Source organism: Rosa rugosa, chromosome 5 (genome assembly GCF_958449725.1).
Source record: "Rosa rugosa chromosome 5, drRosRugo1.1, whole genome shotgun sequence".
NCBI classification, from domain to species: domain Eukaryota; kingdom Viridiplantae; phylum Streptophyta; class Magnoliopsida; order Rosales; family Rosaceae; genus Rosa; species Rosa rugosa.
Genome location: NC_084824.1, coordinates 45,542,279 through 45,556,764, shown reverse-complemented (window position 1 = coordinate 45,556,764; position 14,486 = coordinate 45,542,279). Strand labels below are relative to the sequence as shown.

The 14,486-nt window shown below is 36.5% G+C and overlaps 1 long non-coding RNA gene and 2 pseudogenes across 1 annotated transcript; 1 reads left to right on the top strand and 2 right to left on the bottom strand.

Annotated features, from left to right (window-relative positions):
- LOC133710969 (uncharacterized) overlaps positions 1-1,835 on the bottom strand; it is a 62,105-nt pseudogene extending 60,270 nt beyond the window's left edge.
- An 885-nt stretch (positions 1,836-2,720) lies between these two features.
- Positions 2,721-7,506, top strand: LOC133711740 (uncharacterized; annotated as a pseudogene).
- A 1,679-nt stretch (positions 7,507-9,185) lies between these two features.
- Positions 9,186-10,275, bottom strand: LOC133709114 (uncharacterized). The gene is made up of 3 exons (XR_009846151.1): positions 10,000-10,275; positions 9,583-9,734; positions 9,186-9,297 (listed from the first exon to the last, which is right to left on the bottom strand). It is a non-coding gene; the product is annotated as an uncharacterized LOC133709114 (long non-coding RNA).
- Positions 10,276-14,486: the final 4,211 nt, after the last annotated feature.

The window sequence follows — 14,486 nt, the reverse complement described above, 5'->3', positions numbered from 1 at the left end:
CACATATAATAGTCAACACACTTCAAGATTGATTTCCACATATAAACAGAGAAAATGGATTATGTTAAACAGGAGGGAAATCAAAATTATGCCAAATGTTTTAGTGTTTGGAAAATGCCAGGACACTAAGCACAGAACAAATAGAGACAAACCAAATTGTAATACTTGTGAAATATAATTGTACATCACCCACTTTTGACAATATGCTAGTACTGTATAGTACTAAGAAAAAAAAAATCCAGCTGCATCATGTAAAACAGTACTGCACAAAGAATTAGTATTATAAACCAACAGCCTGACGTTCTTACCTGTGCTGAAAGATAAGGCAGTCACAACACCTCATGGTGAATCAGTAAACGTCAAATAGTATGTTGTTAACATGAATTTTTTTCCATCAGCACAACCAACTGCAACAACATCTAGCGAAGGAGACGAAACACAGCTGCATACAGAAGATTTCCATCCCTTGAACTCATACAGTTTTTTCTTTGTGCTGATATTCCAAAGCTGCAGAGAACCTTCTTGACTCCCAATGATAACCTGTGCAGATCACAATGAGGGTTTAATTTTAGATCGACAGGGAAACGAAGTCCACCTGAACTTTATTGAGGAAAGAGTTTGAGGTTAATTTATACTGAAAATATCACAAAACTTCTTTAAGAGAAAAGAAGTTTCCTTATTTAAGTAGGTATCGGGATGCATTATACAGCTAGGAGTAAAATTTTCGTCCAACCGCATCAAGATTCACATCAATTCCTTTAAATGTCCATATATACAGATTACCTTCAACATCAACACTTAGGATGTGCTCTCCAAACAATAGCAACAAATTGACCTTCGCATTATGGGTGTTCCGCGTAGCGACCTGTAAATGTCCATATAAAGAGGTTACATCCGTCCAAAGTTTCCAACAGAACAAATGCAAATGACTCCCTAAAATTTCCAAAATTTCATCTACGTAATAGCAGATCTATAATAATAAGTCACAGAGTGACAATATAGGCCATTGGTTTGACACCACTATTTCCACTAAATTGCATTTCAATCACTGTCAAAGTGGATCTTTTCAAGCTTTACTCTAATTTTGATTTCAAAGAAACAACGCATCCGTCTCGCTCATATAATATCTCATCTACTATGGTTAGCTTGAGAATGCAAAGATTCAATTCCCGAGTTAAGACGCTCGCAAGGAGATTAATTTAGTCACAGTCCTCCCTATCCAAACACACTCACAGAAAAGGAGCTGCCAACCAACCTGAAGAGATCGTTAAAAGAGCTATATCAGTCCCATACGCAGCAAATGTGTAGTCCCGATACGAAGCAAGAGCTCGAATCTTTTTCGGCAATTGCAGAACTTCAGAAATGAAAGCAAACAGAGTTCACATAACCACACAAACTTGATCGAAACACCCTAAAACCACACCAAAACGCAGTGAAGTTTTATCTAACAACATAAAAAAGTATTCTCCTTTGTAATAAAGCTTGGAAATTTAGAAACTCGAAAACCAAAACAAGAGAAAGGAACTCACCGACGAGGACCAGAGTGAGTATTTAATCAGAATCAAAATTGAAAATTTACAATAGGAAGTGAAAGATTACATTGTAAATTTGGAAGGCTTTGCCGACGCCGACGCCGACGGTGACGAAGGCTTCAGTGCCGAGGCGCTGAACGGAGAAGGGGACGGAGGTGGTGGTGTAGCCGATTGCTCTGAAGGGCTCGAAGATTCCCATATTCTCTCTGGTTCTTGGTATTGCTTAGGGTTCTTCGGGAGGTTTTGGAAGGACGAATTGAGGAGACGCCGAGGGAGAAAGAGGGAGAAGATACAGAGAAGGGTTTAGGGTTTAGGGAAGAGGAGGGCTTTCGGAGACCCAAGCTCCGAACCCATTCATTGATGAGGCCCAAATAGGTATAGAGGTTGAGAGGAAACGATAACAAACAAAAGGCCTAAAGGCCCGCATCCCTGTAATAAGCAAAAAAAAATATTTTTTTTTCAATTGCGCGTACCATACTATTCTAAATAAAAAATTGCGGGTACCATACAATCGGTGAGCTGTGTGGTTTGTTGGTTATTTAGAATAACTAATACTATGAGACATCATAGGTTTGGGTGGAGAGAAAATTATTTACTTTTTTTTTTTTTTTTAGAAAATGTCTATCTATTGAACATTTAACAAGATTAATAATAACTACTGAGGGGTCAGAAAGAATTATCACCGTAAGTAAATCATTTTTGCAAGTTTTTAAGCGCAGCCAAAAAAGCCCTTACAATAGACAGAGCGAGAGATATATAGATTATGATGAGATGATCAGTTTTCATACTTAGATCAATATTAGAATTGATCGGAGTCACTGAAACACAGTGAAAAACCGCTAAGAGAATCAAGCTTATGAGGGTGGATCAGTCATGATCTAGTGAATATATCATAGTGTGTGTGTATTTATTTAATTTTTTGTTAGAATGGCAATAGTTTTTTCCGGAGAATGACAATAGTTTTTCGATTTTCAGTATAGTGATAGTAATTCTTTTAGAAAATGTGAGTAAAATCTTATCCAAAAATATTCGGGCTTTGTATCAACTATCCAGTAGCCAATAGCCATGTACCTAAAATCTCCCTTGGCGTTGTGGACACCATCCTACCACACTCCTTATATGCAAAGCCACTTCTCCAATTTCAAAAACAACATTGTTCCCGTAAGATTTTGATTTAGGCATGAACGTATGAACACCGAATGGTTAAAATCAGAGCCAAAGAGGCCTACATTGAACGAGCACTCATCCCCGGGTGAGGACGAACAGATAAGACGACAGAGCCGCTAAATTGGTGTAAGGAGGGATTGCCCATATCTGGATTCCATTAACCGCCAGGTTTTGGATTTTGATTTCGAGAAGTCTTGCTCTCTGTCACTATCAAACTTGAACGTATACGCATCTTTAATTTGTGGCAAATATTATCAAGGAAGAGGAAGAAACTCTCATGCTAATTATTCACATAGCCTCGAATTAGGGCACCATATTTACATCAATCTCGTAACCGAAAAGTTTTATTGCCTTCCCGATGGATACGAAATCAGTAATCCATCATTGGAAGACATTCGGCATGTTCTGAACCCTAGGTTTAGTGAGGAACAAGTTAAGCAGATTGATAAAAACGTTATGGAGAGGACTGATTTCGTGAATGTCACTGTTCAAAGTTTGGTGAGGTTTACGCCACTTTGAAACTTCTCGCTCCTAAGAACTATATATGAAGGTTGCAAGTCTCCGCTTGTTCATCGATTCGGGAGCTCACAAGGAAGATATGGAATGGGAGAAACTTCAAAGGACATGTGAGCCCGCATGAGTTTCTGCAGGCGGTTATGGAAGCTAGTAAGAAGCGTTTTGGAGTAGGGTTGCAGTCTGATCCAGTTGAGTTGATCATGTCATGGCTGCTCAATGCACTTCATGAAGGTTTGATTAAAACTAATTCAAAGAAAAACGGCAGCACTAGGATCATCCACGGGTGCCTTCAGGGGGAGCTAGAAGTTGTGAAGGAGATGAGTGGCAGAGCTGAAACTTTCAGAATGCCCTTCTTAATGCCAGGCCCAGCCCTGGGAAGTTCAAGGCTCGGGGCGAAGAATAAAATTGGGCCCTTTATATAAAAAAAAATAAAAATTAATGTTTCATATTGATGAAAAAAATATGATACAACGGGGGGGGGGGGGGGGGGACGTAAGACCAATACCCCGAAAAATAAAACATCACTTTATATCAATCAAATCTCGAAGACTTCTTCTTGCATTTTTAGATGCAAAGTCATCAATTATGTGCTCAACCTCAACATTTTTCAACATATTCTTTTCAATACTCAAGATTGCCAAAGCATTCAACCTATCTTGAGTCATCGTTGTCCGCAAATAAGATTTTAATAACTTTAATTTTGAAAAACTTCTTTCCGCAGATGCTACTGTAACAGGTACAGTCAATAAAATCCTATAAGCAACCAAAATATTTGGAAACATATCCATTTTTTTTGCAAACTCCATAATTTTAATGGAATTCCATGGTTTTCCTGTTTCATATGCTTCATTTGGTAGCATTTCCTGCAATATTTGTAACTCAGAAAGCAAATATTTTGCATCAATATCAGACACCTCACCATGTTTCAAAGCAAGTTCAAGTTTCAAACAACAATTTTTTATTTCTTCATCATCCAATGAAACCAACCGTGATGCATCAAATAAGAAGCCAAATACATATTCAAAACTTTCCATTTGTTCAAATCTACTCTTCAATTGAGAAAGAGCCATATCAACTAAGACAAGAAAGTAATCAGTTCTAAAATCTTCTTGAGCTGATTGTTGTTCTCTATCTGTATCAGGAATCTCATCAAAATGTCTCTTTCTTATAACCCTACGCTTCACAGGAAATACAGACTCAATTCCCATTTCATTTGCAATTTCTTTAGCATCAATTATAGCAGAATTAAATCCATCTTCTCTATATTTTTCAAAAAATGAAATCAACCCTTTTAAACTTTTAATAGCAACATCAAGAATCATATCTCCAGCCTGCAAATTTTTGCTTACCATGTTTATTTTGTGCAAAATATCATGCCATATAACCAAACTTAAAATGAAATCAAAACTTGAAAATTCACCATCTAATAATTTCCCAACTTCCCAACTCAAATGATTATCATATGCATCACCAACTTCAGCAAGTTTGATTAAAGCTTCTTTTATTTTGGGAAATTGACTTTTTATTGCTTTCACACTTTCAATACGACTTTCCCACCGTGTAGCCGACAAAGATTTCAAAGTTAATTCATCTACATATTCAAGTAAAAGGTTCCATCGCTTTGTTGAATTAGCAAACACATTGTAAATGGCCTGACATGCTCCAAAAAATGATTTTCCTTTTAGACAAGAGTTTGCCATATCACAAAGTACTAAATTAAGAGAGTGACAACCGCATGGCATATAAAAAGCTCTAGGATTTATGTCAAGTAACCTTTTCTGAACACCTTGGTGTTTTCCTCTCATATTGGAACCATTATCATAACCTTGTCCCCTCACATCATCAATATCTAAATCAAGAGAGCTTAGAGCAGCTTGTAGTTCATTAAAAAGACCCAAACCCGATGTATCTTCCACATTTAAAAACTCCAAAAAATACTCTTCTACTTTTATTGGGCAACTTGCAACATCTACACATCTTATTATCAAAGTCATTTGCTCTTTGTGACTAGCATCAGGGGTGCAATCAAGAATCACAGAAAAATATTTAGCCTCTTTAATCTTCTTTATAATCGCACTCTTGACACTTGATGCCAACATAGCTATCAATTCATTTTGTATTTTATGACTAAGATAATGATAATGAATATTTTTATTTTGAATGAGTCGAAAATGATGCTTCATAATTGGATCAAACTCTCCTATTGATTCAAGAAAGCCTAAGAAATTTCCATTTGAATCCTCATAGATTTTTTCATTTGTTCCACGAAAGGCTATATTATTCATAGCAAGACGTTTAATAACACTAATTACCCTAACCATGACTTCTTTCCAATGCTCTGTATCTTTCTTGATTTGCTCTTGTAATTCTTTATCAATTGTTTGATTTGTGCTCAATCTCACTCGTAGCTCATTCCAAGCTCTAAGGTTAGAGAGGTGTTCACGACTCTTTTCATGTTGTTTAAGCTTATCCCCCAAATGTTTCCAATCATTAATTCCTTCATTTGCTAATTGACTCCTAGAATGAGCTTTTCTTACAACTTTACAACAAAAACAAAATACTTTATCCAAATCTTTTGAATAAACCAACCATTTTCTATCGGAAAGTTCACCATTACTCATCTTTTGAGAAAAATAATCCAAAGAGAACCCCCTATTTAGATTATCCTTAGGAAAAACAATATTGGTTTCTCTAATAGGACCTTTTTCAACAAGCAGATCTCTCATTTTTCCATCTAAACTATCCCAAACTCTAGGATCATATATATTCAAAGGCATTGTACCTTCTAAAGGTTCACTCACACAATTTATTTCAATATATATTCTCACTTTCAAGCACATTTGTTAATTTCTTCCATATTTTCTGTTTGATCATTTTCATGTTCACCTATATCTTCAACTCCTTCGGCTACCTCATTTTCATTTTCACCTATATCTTCAAATCTTTCCGCTACCTCATTTTCGTTCTCACCTATATCTTGAACTCCTTCAGTTACCTCATTTTCACCTTGATTTTCCGAAGAAACACCTCTTTTCTTAAAAAACTTATCTAAAGAACCTCTTTGGGAGCTTATAAAATCTTCTTGCTGTTTTTTTCTTTTTCTTTTTTCACTACCAGATGCGTATTTCTTAGGAAACATTACTCTAATAAAAAATATAAGGACAAATATCAATCGAACAATAGAACCTGGATGTGAGAAATCTAATACGTTGTCTACGCAAACCGCCCTCCTTGAGTCCTTGACTTTGTTCACAGTTTCACACCAATGACACCACAATGCTGTAAACAATTGAAAAGAAAAATCAAAACCCATGGCCGATGCACAAAATTCCATTGCTAAAGTTCAATTGAACAAAATAGTATCATATTTCTAACCTGAATCACTTGATTTACGACTTTCCTTCTCACATCATTGTGGTGGTCTGGTGAGTGATACAATTGGTCTGATAAAGCACTAAACTGGAATTCTGGAAAACAAAGGAAGTTAGACATTGAATCAAACACACACATAAAAGCAATCAAGAACTGCACCATTCCAATCCTCATCTTCAATTTCCAAAGCAACCAAACAGAAAAAAAAGAACAAGAAGTGAAAATCGGAGAGTGGGGTACTACCGAATCAAGATAGTTGCGGAACAACTGCACAGATCGTCGACGAATTCGTCCCAGGAAACAAAGCCCAAGATTTGTGATTTGTGAACAAGTAAAACAACGAGATTGAGAGGTTGAGAGATGGAGATTGAGATTGAGATTGTGAGAGAGTCAGAGCAAGAGACTGAGATTTAGATTGAGGAATTGCTAGCCTATTTATAGAGAGATTGTAGAGAAGATGAATTGTCTTCTCCATAAATTGGTAACGGGTATATTGCTCGATTTGCTCCATGATTAATGAGACTTGGGAGCTGTGAATTGAGAGGAAGAAGAGAAGAATTAGAAGATGAAGAGTTGAAGAGAGGTTCTGCCGAAGAGAAAGAAGGGAAATGTGTCAGATGCGCGACTTTCTTTTTTTTTTTGAAAGGATGCGCGACTTTCTTTAGGGATTTAGGTTTTTTTTTTTTTTTTTTTTTTTTTTTTTTTCTCTCTCCCAAAATTTGGGCCCTGGGCTATCGCCTTGCCTGCCCTGGGCCAGGCCCGGGCCTGCTTAATGCTTAGATTGGATTTGCCACCGCCGCCTCTTTTCATGGATGTGATAGAGAGAAACATCATACCGCAGGTCCGGCTGTCTAATGTTTTAAGGAAATGTGGGAAAATTCTAAGGTGCTGGGCTGTTTGCTATACAACCATTTTTTAAAATATTTTAGACTGTTGGATTAATAATATATTATATATCAAATGGCCTTATATATTTAAAAGGTTGGTAACCTGTTTACCCTTAACTAAATCATTAGTAATTAATTATAGAATCTTTTTCTCTAAAAAATAAAAAAGTAATGAGTCTTTTATTACTAATTAAGTACATCATTAGTACTTTCCTTAATCAATTATAACTGAGGTCTACTTTGAGTAATTTATCATTAAATCAAATAATTACTTATATGATGACAATATGTTACCTTATAGGCGTGGAAATTTAATTCTATTAATCTATTATGGTACTTATTCCACATACGATCATATATTATAAAAATAAAAAAAATGGGAGAAATGACAAAAAGTGTTGTAAAAAATGTCCTCTTTTTGGTAATTACAAGGCCTAGGAGGCTAGGACCACATTTACGAGTTGGGTGGTTCTAGTTGGACCTCTAAATTTGATATTTGGACCTCCAATTTTTTTTCAATTATTAATAGATTTTGTCAAGTCATATGAAAAGACAAATAAGGACAAAGTTAGAAAAATGAAAAAAAAAAACTCTTCTTATATACCTTCCCCAAATATAACATTCAATTAAATTGTTTTTTTTTTTTTTTCCAAATTTCCTTATATTGTCATATAGTTTTATAATTTACCTAAAACAATTAGGTAAAAATAATAATTTCTATACATGGCCTACATTTAATACAAAAGTAAATTCAAAACAATCTGATTTCAAATTTCCTTAAATTATATTCATTGAATATTATGATATAGTTATTACTCGATCTTTTAACCCAAAACCCATGAAATCCTTCTTTTAGTAAATTCAAAGGAATTCCAGGAACATATCAAGATCGAGAACCAACCCTCTGATTAATTTTGGTGGAGGAGAGATCTACTCATAAGAGAACAATATCATGTGATTTAGATTCATTCCTTTTCTCATGGTTGAATATAGAGATAAAAAATAGAGTAACAGATTATTGTATCTCACGTTCAAGGGTGTTTTGGTAAAAATAAGGAGGTCCACTTAGCTTTTTAAGTATTCTAAAAAGTAAATTAGAGGTGTACTAAGTATAGGAGGTCCAAATAACAAATTTGGAGGTCCAACTAGAACCACCCTTACGAGTTTATGAATCATTTTATAAAATTAAAAACGAATGTATTGTACAAGTGATAAATCTTCGTATTTCATACCAAATAGAACATTCACTACAAAAAAAAATTGCATTAGCCACGGCGCCATGCCGTGGCAAAAGCCCCTTTTGCCGTCGCAAAAGAGTATTGGCGACGGCTCTGCGTTGGCAATGCTTCCGACGCGAATGGTGGCGTCGCCAATAGTATTTGTGACGGCAAATGCGCCGTCGCAAGATTATTAGCCACGGCAAACCATTTGCCGTTGTAAGAATTTTGCGACTAAAAAATGCCGTCCCAAATACCAATGGCGATGCCACCAACTGCTACTGAAGTTTTTTGTCGTCGCCAAAAGTCATTTGCTACGGCAAAAATGCCGTCGCAAAAATATTATTTATGAATAAAAAAAAATTGGCATGCAAATATGCATGCCATTTTTTATTTTTTTGGATAAAAGCTATACAAAAAGGAATAAAGCTAATATAAAAGGACATGTTACATTTTAATTTTCCTCATGAATGAAGCTTCAACCAAAGTTTACAAGATACTTGAGTTTTACAAGTTAGTTATTTTGCTCTACTTCAAGATAAACTTTGCAGGAATCTTCCTCGATCCACTTCACGAACCAATTACTCTAGTGTTGTTGCAAGCCTCCTATAACAGAAAGTTAGAAATCTTCAAGCATTCATTAAGGAAAAATAAAAAAAGCTAGAAAATCAATGGGAGATACATGCAACACAACACACCAATACATTATTGGCAGTTCAATTACTAAGGCCTTTGGTAAAGTATTCCACTCACAAAAATCGACTAAACTACTGATTGCTTCTAGGAGAGTGATGGCACATGAAGCAATTGAAGAGGACAAAGGCACTAGATTGACCATATAATATAACTAAAAGCATATATACAAGACAGATTTGTGAATGGCATACATACCTTTGCTATTTTCACTAGCAGATCATAGTTATCACGTCCATAAAAAAATGGCTTCTTACTAAATATCTGTATAGAACAAGGCTCAAGCATAAGCATCACAAGACAGCAGTTCAATTCTTGACATGGTATCAAATTATGAACCTCCTTGCCATCTGCCAGTCATGGATGAAGGCAAACAGATCACGATCCATGGTCCATGCAATACTAAGATAAACTTTCTCTTTGCATATAAAGTAATAGTTGTAGATAGAAACGTCATTGCAGATATTGAAGTGCACCCCGACCAAAGTAAAAGATCATAAGATCATACTGTCAGGGTTGATTGGGGATGATATAATATACCAGCAAAAAACTACAATAATATAGCAGTATCTAATATATTTGATGACAGGGGGAAAAATGTGGAGAAATACTTACCATTCCAGGAAACATACAACCAAGACTCCACAAGTCCAAAGAATAGTCATAATCTTGTAAATCAACAAGAAGCTCAGAACCTTTGAAATACCTGCAAAGTGTGCCATCAGGGAACAACATAAGATAATGAACAAAAACAAACTACATATACCAAAATTGAAAGCCAATAGGTTTCAAAGTGCTAGTTCAAATGTAGGTGTAGTCAAACCATAAACAAGAAACGTGAGTAATCCTGAAGGAACACGAAAAATGAACGACTGAGACCCAAGTTCATGAGGAAGAACGAAAAATGTGTCTGCCCTGTGACGAGAGGAAGAGAACGAGAGAGGAAACCAAATCTGGATCTGTTTTATCGTTTTTCTTTCTTATTTTTTTTCCCTCATACTCGCATCTTATTACTTAAAACAAGCTGTCTGCCCGTCTGTCGCAATTGATATAAGTACATGCAACGACATGTATATGCAGTTGCAATTGATATATATAAGCCCAAACGACGGTAATGCAAAGCCGTCGCATCTTATTCAAGTATTTTCGACGGTAGTAATTGCAGTTGTTAAAGGAGGACCATTAGCTACGACAAATCTGCACCGTGGCCCTTTGGTGAAGCCATTTGTTGGATCATAATTCATGTACATATTTGTGCCCTAAAACAAGAAAATTACTTGTTTTAAAGTCTAATTTAATGTTGACTAATCCAATTTCATGATTTTCCTAATATTGTACTTTACTTAATCTTTGTTTTTATTTATATATATTTATTTTTCTTATCATGTTAGGAAATAATGGAGAAGAGAAAGTGAGCTAGACATTTTCCTACTCCGGCTAGGAGAAAGTGAGCTAGACAAGAAAGGAGGGGTAACCGCCTGACCAAATGAACTCCGAATGAGTTGAAACTTTTTAGTTTCATCCAAGACATCTCAATGATCATTTGTTATGAAGAGTGCCAGAGCTAGTTTTGAGTGTAAAGCCTTCAAACAGTCAGTCCAATCTTCTGAAAGACGAAAACTGGAAAACCTGACCTGTAGGTATTTCAGAAGCATTTACGGCCGAACCACAGTGAATTTAACTCTGAGATTTTACCAGGATGATCTAAACTCATGGAGGAACATTTGATATGAAGAAGTCAGAGGCCCATTCTGAATTCTTGGTGGAGATATAATTGAAGGAATAAAGGGGCAGAAAGTGACCTAAAACTAGCTCAACATTCATCATGTTCATGTTTCCACCCACATAAAGAAAGCTAGATGTTTTTCTCTTTTTCCTTGGATATATTTTTCTACTCCATTTTCTTTAATATATCATCATCACTTCCATATTTCTGCACCTTCATGCTTTGCTTTCATTTCATCATTACTCCATCTTTTCCATATTTTACAAACCACTTCCATACTCCACTTTCATTATTTTTATTTCACTCATCATTTCACTCTTCTTTTTCTTCCCTATATAAACACCTTCTCTTCTCACTCTCAACACCACCCATTCCACCCCATTACATCTGTTTTCTCTCTTCATCTCCTCTACAAAACTTCTATCACCACTACCATCAATTCATAACCTCCATTACCACCACCACAACCTTCATCATCTTTTCCATCTACCCATTCCATTTCATAGACAAAAAGCTTCACTACTCCACCACTTCACCACTTGATCATCTCTACACCTCATATTCCATCATCAACCTTTGAAGAAGAAGGAGAGGAGTCAAGCATCACTTGAGGAATCATCACCACCATCACCATTTTCACCATGTCAATGCCTTCATGAGTTCATCTACACCATCCTCAACTTGATTATCACTAGTCGCTTCTCTATCCCTACTTTTTAGTTTGATGTTCATGATACGCTAAAAGCAAGCGCGCGATTTAACCTTATAAAATGTCATCGTTAGTATAGAATAAGTAGGGATCGTTCTAGCCCGGGATTGAGGGTACACCTGTAATTGCAAAAATAAATAAAGAATTAAAATAAATACAAAGTATAATATTTACAAAAATAATACAAAGAATAGAAATATATACATGTTAATGTAAAAAGGGGGGATTAGGATTTTTAAAATCAAAAATTAAAATAAATAAAATAAAGAAAATGTAAAAACACATTTACAAGGGTGGAATGCAAGGAACAAAGATCAAAACCACAATTATATGAATGAAATCCAATTACAATTCCTATAGTTGATTATCTATGTCATGAGAAATAAGTTGACCATGTGAAACGTTAGTAAGCAAACGATTTCCCATATTTTACTTTCCTTGAATATTTAATCTAAGTGAAAGCACCTAAATTAAATCTATTGAACATGCAATCATAGTCTAGAAAGCTAGCTAATCAAGAACACATTCAATGCATGAAGAACAAAGAAAGGATGTCAACCAAAGTGCACAACCTAGTTATGAATAAGTTCACCTATTTGCAATCCTCCTTAATTGATTTCGACTTTTGTCCAAAGCCTTTACTACTTAAATCTAGCTTCAATTACATGCATATATCCTAAGTTGGCCGCCAAAGAACACATACATATAAAATTTTCTATAATCCAAAATCAATTAAGCAATCTCACATAAGCAACATAAAAATCAACACAAAGTGTAATACCCCGGAAAATCCAAATTAAATTCCGTGGATTTTTAGAAATGATTTCACGATAGTGGGAGCGAGTACGAGGCTCGGAGAAGTTGTGGAATTAGTTCGAACGATTTTATTTTCGAAAACGAACGTTTTTAGGGGGTCAACAAAGTTGACTTTTTATACGTTCAAAATTTGGGAAAACTTCCTTCATGAAAGTTGTAGAGCTCGTCGATACGAGTTCGTGGACATGTGGAACGCAATATTCGGAGTTCGTATGAATAAGTTATGAATTTTTGAAAATTGGGAATTTTCTATAAATAGGAAATTTTCTGATTTTTTATTTTCATTTAAGGACGAAAAAAAGTTCTTTTTGCGGAAAAGCCCCCGGTTTCCTCCGTTCTCTCTCTTCCTTCGACCTTCAGAACCCTCGGGTTCCGACCGACCCGACCCGGCCAAACGGTGGTCCTCCGGCATCCTCCGGCCACGACCCGGCCTTCCCCGAGCTCGCCGTCGCACGCACAGCCTCCCTCTGGCCTCCCCTTGCATCGCCGCTGCCCCCAGACGTGGATCGAAGCCCCCCCCCAGCCTAGCTTTTGACCCGATCGGATCTTGGCCGTGCCGGCGTTGCACGGGCCGATCCTCCCCATTTTCGTGATCTCCTCCTTCCCCTGATCATCCTCATATCCTCCTTGCTTGACGATTTGGAGTGTGGAGTGAAAGATCACGAGTTGAAGATTTCGACGTCCCTGATTCAATCTGGAATCTGATCAGACGCACGAGATTAATCCAACTTCAACGCTTGATCTAGGACGATCTAGGCCAAACCAGACTTAGCTCCAGGTATGGAACTCGATCACCCTTTCATTTTGAACCAGTTTGTAGTTGGTCACTTTGCCATCTGAGGTGGTTGACCGGCGTTGACCGCCGCGTTGACCGCCCACTGACCACCGCTTGTGGCGGCGCATCAGACCATATTTCGAGTTTTCATTATCTAGGCGATGATCTATGCATCCATACGAGCGTTTTGATATATAACATGGTCATGTTAGAAAAAGTTGATAAATAGTGGATTTACGTTTTGACGTTACTATTTAACGTTTTTACGTTTATCTTCGGTTTACGATCTGTGAAGATCTGACCATCGGTTTTGCTTCAATTTTGGATATGTTGATCGTATGACTGTCCCGGTGACCTTGTGAGGTCACGGGCGAAGATCCGACCGTTGGATCTTCGTATAATTGAGAAATAGTGATTCGGAAGGCGATTCGTGAGAATCTGACCGTCGGATTTTCATATAATTTTGTGGAGATGTTAGTAAAAGCGATTCAGGAAGATCTGACCGTTGGATCTTCGTGATAATTTTGGAGGATGATCCTAAAGGCGATCCGTGAGGATCCGACCGTTGGATCATCATTAAATTCAGATCCGACCGTTGGATCATCGTTTAATTTGAATCTGAGCGTTGGATCGTCGTTTAATTACATATTTGAGTTGTTGGCTAAGTCAAGATCATTATTGGACTAGGTGATTGACGGTTTGAGTTGGTGGACGATTGTGGATCGTATTTTGAGCTGAATTGAAGACGCAGCGGGATTATCGAGGTGAGTAAACCTCACGTGGTTCATATTACGAACCCAATACAATTAATTGCTTTATTTTGTTGCAATCATATGAACTATTGTTGGTGTTACTAGACATTCCTGTGTGAATGTCTGTATATATATTATTACGTGAAATAATATGTATTGTTGGAGTTGTGTTGAGTTATTGTTGAGAAACAATATATTGTGAGAGATATTGAGTTTATTGTTGAGAAACAATATATTGTGAGAGGTGTTGAGTTTTATTGTTGAGGAACAATAAATTGTTGTGATCTGTGGAGATCACTAGGTCACGAGGTGACCATGGCATCT